This window comes from Acartia tonsa, chromosome 13 (assembly GCF_053477335.1).
Source record: "Acartia tonsa isolate MP-2025a chromosome 13, ASM5347733v1, whole genome shotgun sequence".
In the NCBI taxonomy this organism is placed as follows: domain Eukaryota; kingdom Metazoa; phylum Arthropoda; class Copepoda; order Calanoida; family Acartiidae; genus Acartia; species Acartia tonsa.
In genome coordinates, this window is record NC_137272.1 from 551,140 (window position 1) to 564,847 (window position 13,708).

The 13,708-nt window shown below is 30.7% G+C and overlaps 2 long non-coding RNA genes across 2 annotated transcripts; both read left to right on the forward strand.

Annotated features, from left to right (window-relative positions):
- Positions 1-22: 22 nt before the first annotated feature.
- LOC145303900 (uncharacterized) lies at positions 23-6,620 on the forward strand. The gene is made up of 4 exons (XR_013873858.1): positions 23-169; positions 925-1,020; positions 1,561-1,645; positions 5,399-6,620. It is a non-coding gene; the product is annotated as an uncharacterized LOC145303900 (long non-coding RNA).
- An 82-nt stretch (positions 6,621-6,702) lies between these two features.
- Positions 6,703-10,895, forward strand: LOC145303856 (uncharacterized). Its single transcript, XR_013873839.1, has 4 exons — positions 6,703-6,790; positions 7,988-8,084; positions 8,450-8,526; positions 9,728-10,895. It is a non-coding gene; the product is annotated as an uncharacterized LOC145303856 (long non-coding RNA).
- The last annotated feature ends 2,813 nt before the right edge of the window (positions 10,896-13,708 follow it).

Genomic DNA, 13,708 nt, shown 5'->3' on the forward strand with positions numbered 1-13,708 from the left:
TCTACTATTTTAGATTTTTTGGTTAAAAATATTTTTCTATTCTACAAAACAAAAATTATCATTTTTTTGTACCTTTTGATTGTTTTTCAGATAACGAATAATGGATAACAATGATATGATAGTATACTTCTTCCAACCTTCATTTGAATAAACAGCTAAGATAAATCAGGTAAATGTGATTACTTTCATTAACCATTATTACTTGGGACCCTTGCCGCACCTTGATCGGTCGGAAAAGCTATCTTAAAGGAGAATCATATCGGTTCAGCGGTTTTGCGAGATCCTTTGGAACAGACAGACAAACAGACCTCCTTTTACTTTATTATAAGGATGTAAGGGTATCTTGTTTTAATTTCATGTTATGTTTTATATGGAAATCCAATCTGCAATATTGTTGTCTGTCAGTTTATACACTTCAAATAAACTTTAAATTGTGCTCTTTCTAAACAGACTATTTCATTTAAATAAAGAATATTTTCCCTGTTTTAAAGTTAGTATGTTATTCTTCCTAATCTCCCACAGGAACATAAAGGGATAAGACAATGGCCGATAATTTGTTGTACATCCCAAATGTTAATACACAAAATTACCCCCTTCTGTAGGCCTTAATTTTTGGTTGAAACATTTGGACACCCAACTTAATATACCCACCAATCGTAATGCATTTATAGTCCCCAAAGGTGTTGGTCAAAAGAATAAGAAAACGTAATTATAAAACCTTGGGACTAGCGTAATAATCAGCTCAATGTCTCCTCCCTTCCTAAATTTGCCGCCATTATCTTTATTTAAAATAACAGCATATCATATTTGCTTGTTCAGTTTCTGATTAAAAATGGGAGGAGTCCGCGCACTGAGCATCATATTTAAGTAAATGGGCGGAGATTTAGTTAATTTAAATGAGTATAACTATTGTATATGATTTAGGTTTATAATTGAATTATTGTCAGTCAGCATCTAACATTCACAGTGAACAGAGAGAAATCTCAGAGGAATTTTGATTAAGGAATAAACTCATGAAAGGTACTTTAATTTCTTTTATTAAGTTTTAATTGCAAAGCAAATCTACAATATTGTTGTCCGTTGGTTTGTACACACATACTACGTTAAATTTGTCCTGTTTAAGCCACCACCTTTCACAAATCTTATATGATGTCGTTTCCACAACCAGCAAAATACAGCTAGTTGGGTCTTTTGTCAAAATGTTAAAATTTATGACAAAAAATACAGTCATGCTTAAAGTAACTGCCATAAATACATCTAACACTAGCATTTATACATACATTCATAATTTTACATATGTTTCTTGCCAATTTTATACCTAAACAGACGGATATTTGGAATTAGCTTCATGTAATACTGAATGATCAATAATAATTTGCCGCCAGAATCTTTATACATTTTTAAATTACATAACAACCTTTTAACAAAAGTATTTGCTTGTCCAGTTTCTGATCGAAGTGGGAGGAGTCCGCACATTGAGCATGATATTTAAGTAAATGGGCGGAGATTTTGTGCTGTTTTATTTTAATAAAACAACAGTTAACTAGTATTATATTTTAGGTTGATAATTGTATTTATGTCAGTCAGTAACTAATATTAGTGAACAGAGAGAAATCCGTTATACAGATTTACTTTATATTATAAGGTATTTATTATCATTTTTAAAAGCAAATTTTTTCTATATTTACAGTTAGCCCGTCTGTCCAAAACAGTCAGCTCTTTTCGTTAATTTTGACATGTTAGAACTGTCCTATAATTTCAAACTTTGCATGATGATTCATGTAGTAGTTAAATACAGTACACTGACAAACCTCCTACTGCGACAAACATCCTAATGCGACAAACATCCTAAACGACAAACGTCCTAATGCGACATCTCTTTAGTAAAACGTTCTAAAAATTTTCAAAAATTATGAAAAAAAAAAGATATTCCAAATTTAAGTACAAAATCCTCTAATTGTAAAAATATTTAACAATATAAAATTCAAAATCGCGATAAAACAAAGGGAATATTTTTAAACTGAATTTTTTTTATTACTTCAACCATGAGCTAGATTTTAAAATCTGTCTGACAGTTTTCCCAAAGTCTGTGTTGGCCATCAAATGGAATGGTTTCGAACCTGATACAACTGTGCATTACAAAAATAGACCTTTAATTTTTTTAATTAAAAAAACATATGTATTTCCTCTTATTTTTTAACATTTTTAAATGGGAAGATTTAATTTTTGAAAAAAAAATTAGGAGGTTTTACTTAAGAGATGTCGCATTAGGAGATTTGTCGTTTAGCAGGTTTGTTATTTAGCAGGTTTGTTGTTTAGCAGGTTTGTCGCATTAGGACGTTTGTTGCAGTAGGACGTTTGCCGGTGTACCGTTAAATACGACTTGGCAATTAAGCGTAGCAACTCCATAATTGTTACCAGAATGTCCGTACATCCATTTTTAAACATGTTGATTTTTAACTTTTTTAACAACAATTTTTTATGCATTATCATTATTCTACTCATCTGATTTTTTGAATACTGATTCCTATTACAACTAAGTACAATAGCATCTCTATATAATCAAGCTCTCATCTTGAAATTAAGCAACAAATTAACTTAAAATTTTGTTTAGACTTATACATTTATATTCTGCTTATTCAGTTCTGACGTCCATTATGTGTTAACGTTTGTCCTACTGTTCCAGAGCTTCGCTTTTATGAATGTTGTAATTTTTATTTTGTAAATAATTTACCGTCCTTTTCCGAATATCGCACCTACTCTATATACCACTTGATGTGTCTGTACTGCTTTGATTCAAATTTCTATAAGAAAATTGCTTTTCCTCAGCTTTTATAAAAGATAGATTGCAGATTTTTCTTAGATTCCCCAAAGTTTTATAATAATGTTTTCTTATTCGTTTGCTTAACAACTTTGGGGACAATAGTGAATTTTGATTGGTTGATTCATTAAGTTGAGTGTTCAATCGTTTCAACCACTAATTTTAATCTACAGAAGGGTTAATTTTGTGCATCATCATAGGGAATGTACATTAATTTATAGGCCATTGTCTTATCCCTTTACATCCCTGGATTTTTCTGACTTTCTTGAGCTTGATTTTAATTGATGTTGTTGATATCCCATCATAAATTAAATTGAAATTTAAACATTTTCTTTGGAACCATTGGTCGAGTCCTTGCCATGTTAATACTAACCTTTTATCATTCTTTTCTGGTATTTAAATGGAAAATCGATATTGCATCATACTTTGCAATACAAGGGTCATTGACGGGTCAATGTACTGTTGTGACAGTACAATAGGTCAATAACAGGTCAATGTACTGTAGAATATTCCCCCTTAAATAAGTACCTATTCCTGTTTAAACATGTCTATTCTTGTCTTAAAATGGAAAATTCGATATTGCATCATACTTTGCAGTACAATAGGGTAATGACCGGTCAATGTACTGCAAGGACAAGTACATTAGGTCACTAGGTCAATAGGTCAGTAGGTCAATAGGTCAAGGTACTGTTTGATATTCCCCTAAAAAAGTACCTATTTTTAATATTCCCCTGCAACACTATTTGGGGAACATCCATTGAATGTAAAGGACTAAGGGAAAGCTTAAAGGGAAAGAATGGAGCTTCTTTCCTTCCAGAGGATTCTCCTGAGGGGATGGTAAATATGCTCTATATAAAATCCAGAATTCCCAGTAAGGCATGTCTACTTTTGGTTTACTCTCCATCTTCAAGCTTGGAAGTAATCATAAACACTCACCATACTCACAGGCAAAATTATATCTAAACTATTTAATTAATTTAACCTTAACTTATCAATATAATGGATCCTATAACTTTACTTCTTGAAATGCCTGAAGTTGATTTAAATGCTATCTTTGAGGCTATACCTGAAAAGATAGATTCATCTTGCCAAACCGAGAATAATGTCATAGACTTTGACTCATTGGTTCCTTTAGGAAGAGCTATTCAAATAGCTAATCTTATTGGTATGTGTCTTCAAGATAGGAAAGCACATAAAGGTTTTAAACCTGGCCAAGTAACTAAATTACTTAAGCTTGTTAAGAAAAGCCCAGCTTTGAAAGACTTTGAGCCCCTAATTAATGACATAAAGGATTTTAATCAAATTGAGCTATCCCAGCTTTTATTCTTTACTGAATGCATTTGCTGCATAGAATAAATATATGTTTAATTTAATGTTGTACATATTTTCTATTATTAATGTATATATCTAGTATTATTTCTTATTATGTAAAAGACAATTTGATGTGTAATTATTTAATTCATTTTTACTATGCCAATAAAATCATAAAGTAACCAGGTTTTAATTCCTAATTTATATTAAAATTGTAACCCCAAAAACCGACCTATAAAACTAATTGTAGAGTAGCTTTGATTCCTTTAAGAATATAATTAGTTATAGAGTAGCTTCGTCAATTACAGACTTGTGTGTGTGTGTGTAGCCATAGTTTCTTAGTGTTTGGACCTAAATAAGATTTATGGAGTAAAACTTTGCTTTATTTAAAAGCTACCTAGATAACCAACTCTTACCTGCACTTAGCTTTCCAGGAGAGCATTGTATAGATCACATGGTCACTTTGATTCAGTTATCAGAAAATCACTACCTAAAATAGGTATAACTTATTATATTGACATTAAACAATGGACTGAAGGAAAATAGGGTATATATGTGAGACTAGCATCATAGACTAATATAGCTTAGATCAGACTATGAGGGGGGTGGGGTGGTTGGGTTATAAAACCATATCAACCTCTGTACACAAATATAAATACTGTCATTTCATGTTTGTCAGCTTCACTTTTGTTTAATGTTGTCATCCTTATTTATTACTTTCTTTCTACAATTTTTAATAGCTAAGCTTTTATACATTTGTTTGTATATACATACACTATCGGCTTCGCCCTCAGCCTCTAGCCAAGAGGTAATTTTTAAAAAATTGGAGATGCAACCACTTATTTCGAACATATTTAACAAACAAAAAACACCACAGGACCAATAGGTATATACCCTGAAGAGTAGATTCCGATCGGTTCAGTGGTTACCAAGATCTTAAGGGATGGACGGACTGATGGATAACACTAGATCTTATCTTAAATTTAGTCACATCAGAATTGTTCTAATGATTCCTTTAACGATGTGAAGGATCTGTAAAATTGTTACTAAAAAGGTTGTTTGTTCTTTTAAAATTATTTAGCTTTATTGACAACAAATTGGATATGACTTTTAAAATTCTTTATTGTTTGTCTGTCCGTCTGTTTTTTCTTGCTTTGCTTCTATGGAAGTTGTTATCCTAGTTTCAGTTTTAACCTTAATGTTGTTTATTTGAAAATATTGGAAAAACAAAATTTTATGTTTTTATTAATAAAAATAATATTTCAGGAGATTGAGATAGGATATACCATCATGAATACCTGTGATATTTGTAATAAGAATTTTACGCAAAAATCTTATTTGGTTGTTCATATGAGGGTTCATAACAGAGAGAAACCATTCTCATGTGATCAATGTGAAAAGACATTTACAACTAGTAATAACTTGACTAGACACAAAAATATCCATACTGGCGAAAAGCCATACTCGTGTGATCAATGTAAAAAGATATTTGCATCTGATAGTGATTTGACTAGACACAAAAGGATCCATACAGGAGAGAAGCCATTCTCATGTGATCAATGTGAAAAAACATTTTCTCTAAATGGTGATTTGATTAAACACAAAAGGATCCACTCAGGTGAGAAACCATTCTCATGTGATCAATGTGGAAAGTCCTTTTATGATAAAGGTAATTTGACTAAGCACAAAAGAATTCATACAGGTGAGAAGCCATACTCATGTGATCAATGTGACAAGACATTCAGACAAAGTAGTGATTTGACCAAACACAAAAGAGTCCATACTGGTGAGAAACCATACTCATGTGATCAATGTAAAAAAACATTTACATTCAATGGTACCTTGACTAAACACAAAAGGATCCATACTGGTGAGAAGCCATACTCATGTAAACTTTGTGACAAACATTATATCTCTAGTTCAGAGTTATCAAGACATAAAAAATCCCCTGGACATTTAGAAATGATAAAAAGCTGTAATAATACAGTTCCAACTTCTAAATCTATTACTTTCATTAAATGTGAAGAAGTTTATATCAAGGAAGAAATTAAAGAAGAAGAAATATTTGAAGAGGATCCTCTCTCTATCCAGATGAGATCTGACAATATTGATCCTCTCTCTATTTAAATGTAAATGAATGAGAGTGTTGTAAATAATTTCATCAGAGAATTTCTTCCTGGCAACATAATTTATTATCCATGTAAAAAAATATCCATAACATCCCCTTGCCCCTTGCTTGATTTGAAGATTCTTTTTGTTTTTAGTTTAATACAACTTTCTAAATTAGTGAACTGTTTATCCAGCCGTTTATGAGATAGTATTGACCAAGCATACATACATCCAGAAAGACATCCTATAAGTGTATATAATAAGCTATTTGTATTTTAACTTAGAATTAATTTATTGATAATGACAAATGAAATATTTTGTTTTAATTTTGACGACAATAAATAATGTAAAATTAATGAAACCTTATTTTTATGTTTTTTGGTATGAAAACGCATCATTGATTTGTTTATTTATCTTGTAGTGTAAATAAAATGATTATCTAATGTAAATATATTATTTTCAGATTAATTTATAAAAAACAAAAAATGCACAGAGTATAGATATCAATAAGAAAGAAGTTTTAAAGTAATTTTGTTTACAAAAACACAGGTTATTCACTTTATTACTAAATATTTCTATCATTAGAGTCAGTCAGTCTGTACCTCCGTCCTTCCGTCTGTACTTATGTCCGTAATGGTAAACTCTTTAATTTAGACATGTTAGAATTGTTCTTTTTAACTTTGCATTATGATAGCTATAATTAACAGTTAGGCACGATTTAGGAAGCATAGTAACTATATAATCATTATTGTAGCAATTACATTATTGTAAGCTATGCGTCTTTTTTTAAAAATCCAAACAATTAAATATGTCCTATACTGTATTCGGTATTTAAGCAATATTGAAACTAATTTATGTTCAATTTTATTTATACTTACATATTCAAGTTCTGACACTCAGCAAAAGTTATTACTCGTTTGTCCTATCTTTTGAGTTTAGAGCTTTGCTTTTCTGGATGTTATCATCCTTATTTTATTTCTCTTAGGTAGAATAACAACTTCCTTCACTTTCCTAAAAGCTTAAAAGCGATATTTTTGGCCAACTTTCCTGATTATTGTAGCTGTTTACGAGATCTTTGTGATTTATATTTAGACAATTCAGTGGCTGTAAATCCTTGAAGATTTAATTGCTTGTCAAGGACATCCAAGCTTTTTTTTTTTTGGGGGGGGGGGGTAATTTAAAATTGGTTGGGGTAAATGGCGCATAAAATAGTTTTATCACTTGGGTAAACTGGGGAGGGGGGTTGATTACCCCCTAATTTATTAGTGATTGTTTATAACCAGTGCAGTTTTTTAAAGGGAAATTGTGCCTTCTTATTTGTTAAAACCAAGGGCCAGCAAATGTTTTTGAGGGATTTCAAGGAGGAGAGGAGATTGGTATAATCTAATATAATTCCAACCATTATATAGTGCTTTTTTGAGGGGGGGAGGGGAGTTTCACTCCTAAACAAACTTACCTATAATATCCATTCAATTTAGATGACACTTTTTCATGTCACTTTTATTAATCCAAATCTTTTCTTAAACCTATTCAAGTTTCTCATTTATCTAAACAAGAATTTGCCGCAAGAATCTTTATCTAAAAAATAACACCCCACACCTTTTAACAAAAAATAGATTTGCTTGTCTAGTTTCTTGTTAGGTATTAGTGGGAGGAGTCCGCGTTGAGCATCTTGATTAAGTAAATGGGCGGAGATTTTGTGAGGTTTTAATATTAAACAAGAGTTAACTATTGTTTTTATTTTAGATTGTTCATTGAATCAATGCCAGTCAGCAACTAACATTTCCAGAAAACAGAGTAAAATCCACAGAGGAATTTTGATTCTGGAATAAGCTCATGAAAGGTACTCTAATTTCTTATCATATTTTATGTGCAAAGCCTTTCTCCAATTTTGACAGTGTCTGTCCGTATTAAGTTCACATTTATTCTGTTTGAGCCGCTAAATTACATTCTTATTATATAATGACAAAATAACATATTTATATTTTGAAAATCTATATCATTTAATAATGCATAATAAAATAATAATTTGCCGCCAGAATCTTTATTCATTATAAAATAAAATAATAACCTTTTAACAAAATTAGTTGCTTGTCTGATTAAAATTGGGAGGAGTCCGCGCATTGGGCATCAAATTTGAGTAAATGGGCTGAGATTTGGTTTAGCTTTATTTTTATAAACAAGAGTTAACTATTGTTTATGATTTAGGTTGATAGTTGTATCAGTGTCAGTCAGTAACTAACATTCACAGTGAACAGAGAGAAATCCATTAAACATATTATAAGGTATTTCTGTATTTTTGTGCTTTATGTCATTACTCCAGACTCATTGTCTTATGCTATTCAATGCTGATGTTTAAAAGCGAAGCTTTTCTATAAATAAGGTCGGTCCGTCCGTACCTCTGTCCGGAATAACAAGCTCTTTTCATTATTTTAATCATGTTAGAATTGTTCTTTCAATATCAAACTTAGTATGGTGATTCCTGTAGTAGTTAGGTACAATTTAGAAAGCGTAGAAATTCTATATTATGTCCATACGTTCATTTTAATCATGTTAATTCTTAACCTTTCTGACATAACGATTTTTTGTGTTCTCTATAATCAAGTTTTTTTCCTGTAGTTAAGCAGTTTTGCAACAAATTTACTTACAATTTTCTTTAGACATGTAAATTTATAATCGGCTTATTCAGTTCTGACGTCCATTATGTGTTAATGTTTGTCCTGCAATTTCAAAACCTTGCCTTTATGAAGTTTTATAATAACGTTTTCTTATTCGTTTGCTTAACAACTTTGGAGATACTAGTGAATTTTGATTAATTGATTCATTAAGTTGAATGTTTCAACCACAAATTTTAATCTACAGAAGGGGTAATTAAATTATGTGCATCATCATAGGGAATTTACATCAATTTATTGGACAGTGTCCCTTTAGAAACCTGGATTTTTCTGCTAGTCTGGGTTATTTGAGCTTGACTTTTATAGATGTTGTCATCAATGTTTTTATTCTACAATAACAATTCTGGCCCACTGTGCAATGAGAGGGAAGTATAAATTTTACCATTGGCCAATTACAATTTAGACTGGCCTCTCATTGGACAACTTTATTTTATGACGTCAAATTTTTAGTGCCAATTTGCGCTGTCTCATTACTTTCTTACTACAACTTTTAAAGCAAAGCTTTTTTACATTTGTCTGTATATACGTTTATAACACTAGCTCTTATCGTAAATTTAGGCATATCAGAATTGTTCTGATAATTCCTTTAACAATGAGTAAATGATCTGTAAAATTGTTGCTAGAAAGGTTGTTTGTCCTTTAAAAATTATTTATCTTTATTGACAACAACTTGGATACGACTTTTACAATTTGTATTGCTCGTATATGGAAGTTATTATCATTGTTTCAGTTTTTACCTGAATTTTGTGTTTTTTTGAAAATATAGGAAAAACTATATTTTATGTTTTTCTTAATAAAAATAATATTTCAGGAGATTGAGAGAGGATATACCAGCATGAATAACTGTAATATTTGTAATAAGAATTTTACACGGAGAGATAACTTGGTTGTTCATATGAGGGTTCATACGGGAGAGAAACCATACTCATGTGATCAATGTGAAAAGTCTTTCTCTGTTATTAGTAATTTGACTTCCCACAAAAGAATTCATACAGGAGAAAAGTCTTTCTCATGTGATCAGTGTGAAAAGTCATTTACAACTAGTGGTAAATTGACTCGGCACAAAAGAATACATACTAATGTGAAGCCATTCTCATGTGATCAATGTGAAAAGACTTTTGCAACTGGTAGTCACTTAACTTTACACAAAAGAATTCATACTGGTGAGAAGCCATACTCATGTGATCAATGTGAAAAGACATTTTCTCAAAATAGTGATTTGGCAGTCCATAAAAGAATTCATACTGGTGAGAAACCATTCTCATGTGATCAATGTGAAAAGACATTCAGACAAAGTAATGACTTGACTAAACACAAAAGAGTTCATACAGGTGAGAAGCCATACTCATGTAAACTTTGTGACAAACATTATATCTCTAGTTCAAAGTTATCAAAACATAAAAAATCTGTTAAACATTTAGAAATGATGAATAGCTGTAATAATACAGTTCAAGCTTCTGTATCTATTAGTTTAATTAAATGTGAAGAAGTTTATATCAAGGAAGAAATTAAAGAAGAAGAAATATTTGAAGAGGATCCTCTCTCTATCCAGATGAGAGCTGACAATATTGATCCTCTCTCTATTGATATGTAAATGAATGAGAGTGTTGTAAATAATTTTAACAGAGAATAATAATTATTATTATACTTTCTGATATGAAAATCCAAACATATATTATAATTTATTATCCAATTTTAATTAATATCCGTAAAATATCTAATTCGCCATATTACTAAATACATCGCCCCTTGCCTGTAAGGATTTTTAAAAAATTTTCTTCTTAGTTTAATACTAAACTTCCTAAATTAGTAAACTGTTTATCCAGCTGTTATGGGATAATATTGACCATGAATACATACATACAGAATGACATCCTATTAGTGTACATAATATAAATTTTCATTTGAGATGACAAATATTTTGTTTATATTTTGACAACATGTTTCTATAATGTACAATAAATATTGTAAAATTAACAAAACATTTGTTTTTCTTTTCAAAGCTTTTCTATGACTACGGTCCGTATGTTCGTCACGTTTAGCTCTTTTCAGTATTTAGGTATGTTAGAATTGTCTACTCGATTGTAAACTTTAGATAATGATCACTGTAACTTTAGGTAAGCTTTATAAAGCGCAGCAACTCTATAATCGTTACAAGAAAGTGCTTACGTCTATTTTTAACCATGCTGATTTAAACCTTTTCTGAAAACCACTTTTTATTCAAAAAGGTAAAATATTTTAAGCGAAACATTTCTATAATCAAGTCATAACTTTAAGTATGTTTTAAAACAGAATATACGCAGTTTTGCATCAAGTTTACATACCATCTTAGCCGCTACGCCACTACAAGTCTCTAGGGAGCTTATTTCAAATAATATTTTTTGGCGGTAGAAGGCTCTTATTTACTAAAACTAATAAAAACCATCACTGTATAAAGGAGAGCCATATCGTTCCAGCAGTTCTTGTGATTTTTCGGTGCAAACAGACATAATAAGTTACTTTATAATATTAAGTTCATAATGACGCCCCTTTTAAAAGAAAAAAAATAGGGTGATACATTTGTTTCCAGGGGCTATTTCTCTTCGGATGGACTTTTGAGAAACTTCTTTGTAAAGGAAATCCGTATCGGTCCAGTGGTTAAGCAAGATCCTTCGGTACAAACAGACAAACTAACAGAATGTTACTATATAATATACAGATTATAAAGGCGCCCCTCAATAACGAAAGTAAAGAAACAGTTTGAAAAAAAATAATATTAATAAAAAACCTGTCGGGTTCGAGGCTGAACTGCAAAATACTAGAGACATCAAAAATGCCATGAGTAGTTGGTGAATGTGATGGCTTGAAAACAGGCATTACCATGCACAGTTAGGACATCCAGACAAAGTTAGTAAAATCAAAGTGTTGGTTGTCAAGGATGACAAAATCCATGAGTAGGAAAAAAGAGAAATATTTAACAAATAAAGTAAACACTTGTAAACAATACAATAAATTATCTCTTAAAATTTTAAGATGGTATCATATATTTAAAGAATACATTATTTAGGATTAGTTACATACAGGATAGTTCCATACCAGATAATTTACTTTTTAAAATTCAAGATAATAAGCAATAAAAAGTTACTATTTCTGTAAATAATAAAAATAGATAAATTACAGGAGAATAATTATTCCAGTATTGCTTCGAAACCGATCAATATCCACTGGATTAGAACCGGTACCCAGCCATACTAAAAAAGCGCCTTTTACAAGACCTATATATGCTTAAACATGTCTTAATACCTGCTAATTTATATATATATATATTACTTGGATGTTGCATCATATTTTCGCATACTCTCATACAATTAACATTTCAGCTGGCTAATATAACAATACCCCCGCGTCCACTCATTTTTCCCCATCCCCTCCTTGACTACTTGAATAAAGTACTGACTAATAAATGAGGAACAAAGTAGCAAATTAAACTAGGGAAGAAATATCTCATGTCATAATATCCTAACATATTATATCCATATACCTGCTACTAATTGTATTAAAAAGATATAATTTGGAAAAAATAATTAATATGGTGCTTACAAACAAAGCACCCTAGTGAGCTATGATAAACCCCCCCCCCCCCCCCCACCCTATTCTGAAATAACTTGAGAAAAATAAGTGGATGGGGGTTTCAGTGCTCAACTAGGTACTTTGTGTGAAATCGCCAAAAATATTGCAATATACATTTTGTTCAGACAAGCTTTTATACATATGGTTTCATAGTCAGTTGGCCGCGGATGCAACGTATATGTGGATAATGTCTTTAACAACCAACTTAATTTCTGTTTTCTCTTATCTTTACTTAACACAATAAGCTGTTGTTTTTTTTTATAGCACAGCTACTCTTAAGTTTTTTATATACTTTTATCTTTATCTCTCTCTTTCTTGCTTTATATATCTCTCGCTCTCTCTCCTTCTTGCTTTATCTCTTTTTAAATCTTTGACTCTCTCTCTCTATCAATTTTCGTCTCTTTCTTTTTCCCTCTCTCCCTCATATTGCTAATAACATAACACTTTAAATTGCAACTAAACTTTGTTAACTTTTATAGCTGTGCTACCTATGGATATACGATACTTGTTGTAGAGTTCATAAAAATTAGGGATATAGACTGTTCTTCACAAATTTAATCGAACTGGATCATGTAATTTAGTTATTTATAAACTATAATTCAATAATAGAAACCCCTAACATAAATTATCTTAGTAGCGAAGTTATTTTATAACTCACTTTGCTAATTGTTGATTAAAAGCTATGGATAAAGATTTTTTAAAAATTGAACTGCTGAATTTTTTGTGTGAAGATTTCTCTTATTAATATGCAACTAACCTTTTAACTCATTAATCCGTATTTCATAATTTGGGGAAGTGTTTCTTGATTGCTGTTAAAATTAGAGGCCTTATTATTTTTTGTTAATTCCTCTATCTAAATGTGAATATAACTTACTTTTGTCTGTTTGTTTGTCAAAGCACAATGAACATAATTTCAGTTTGTAAATGTTATTTCATTTAAAGCTAAAAGGCTGTTTTTGTTGTGATTTTTTTCAAAGTTGTTCTCTATAAATTATTCTGTCTTTTTGTTTGACATGTTGTTTCCCAGCCTTATTGTAAAATAAATTGCTGTAATCATTATCAACACAGAGTATAAAGCTTGGGGTAAAATAGTTTATCTACAGATGTTATACCCCTGTCCTGGATTTTTTATCAACAAAAAAAACAGTCTCTGCCAGAGAGAGATGGGACAATGGGCTGTTTA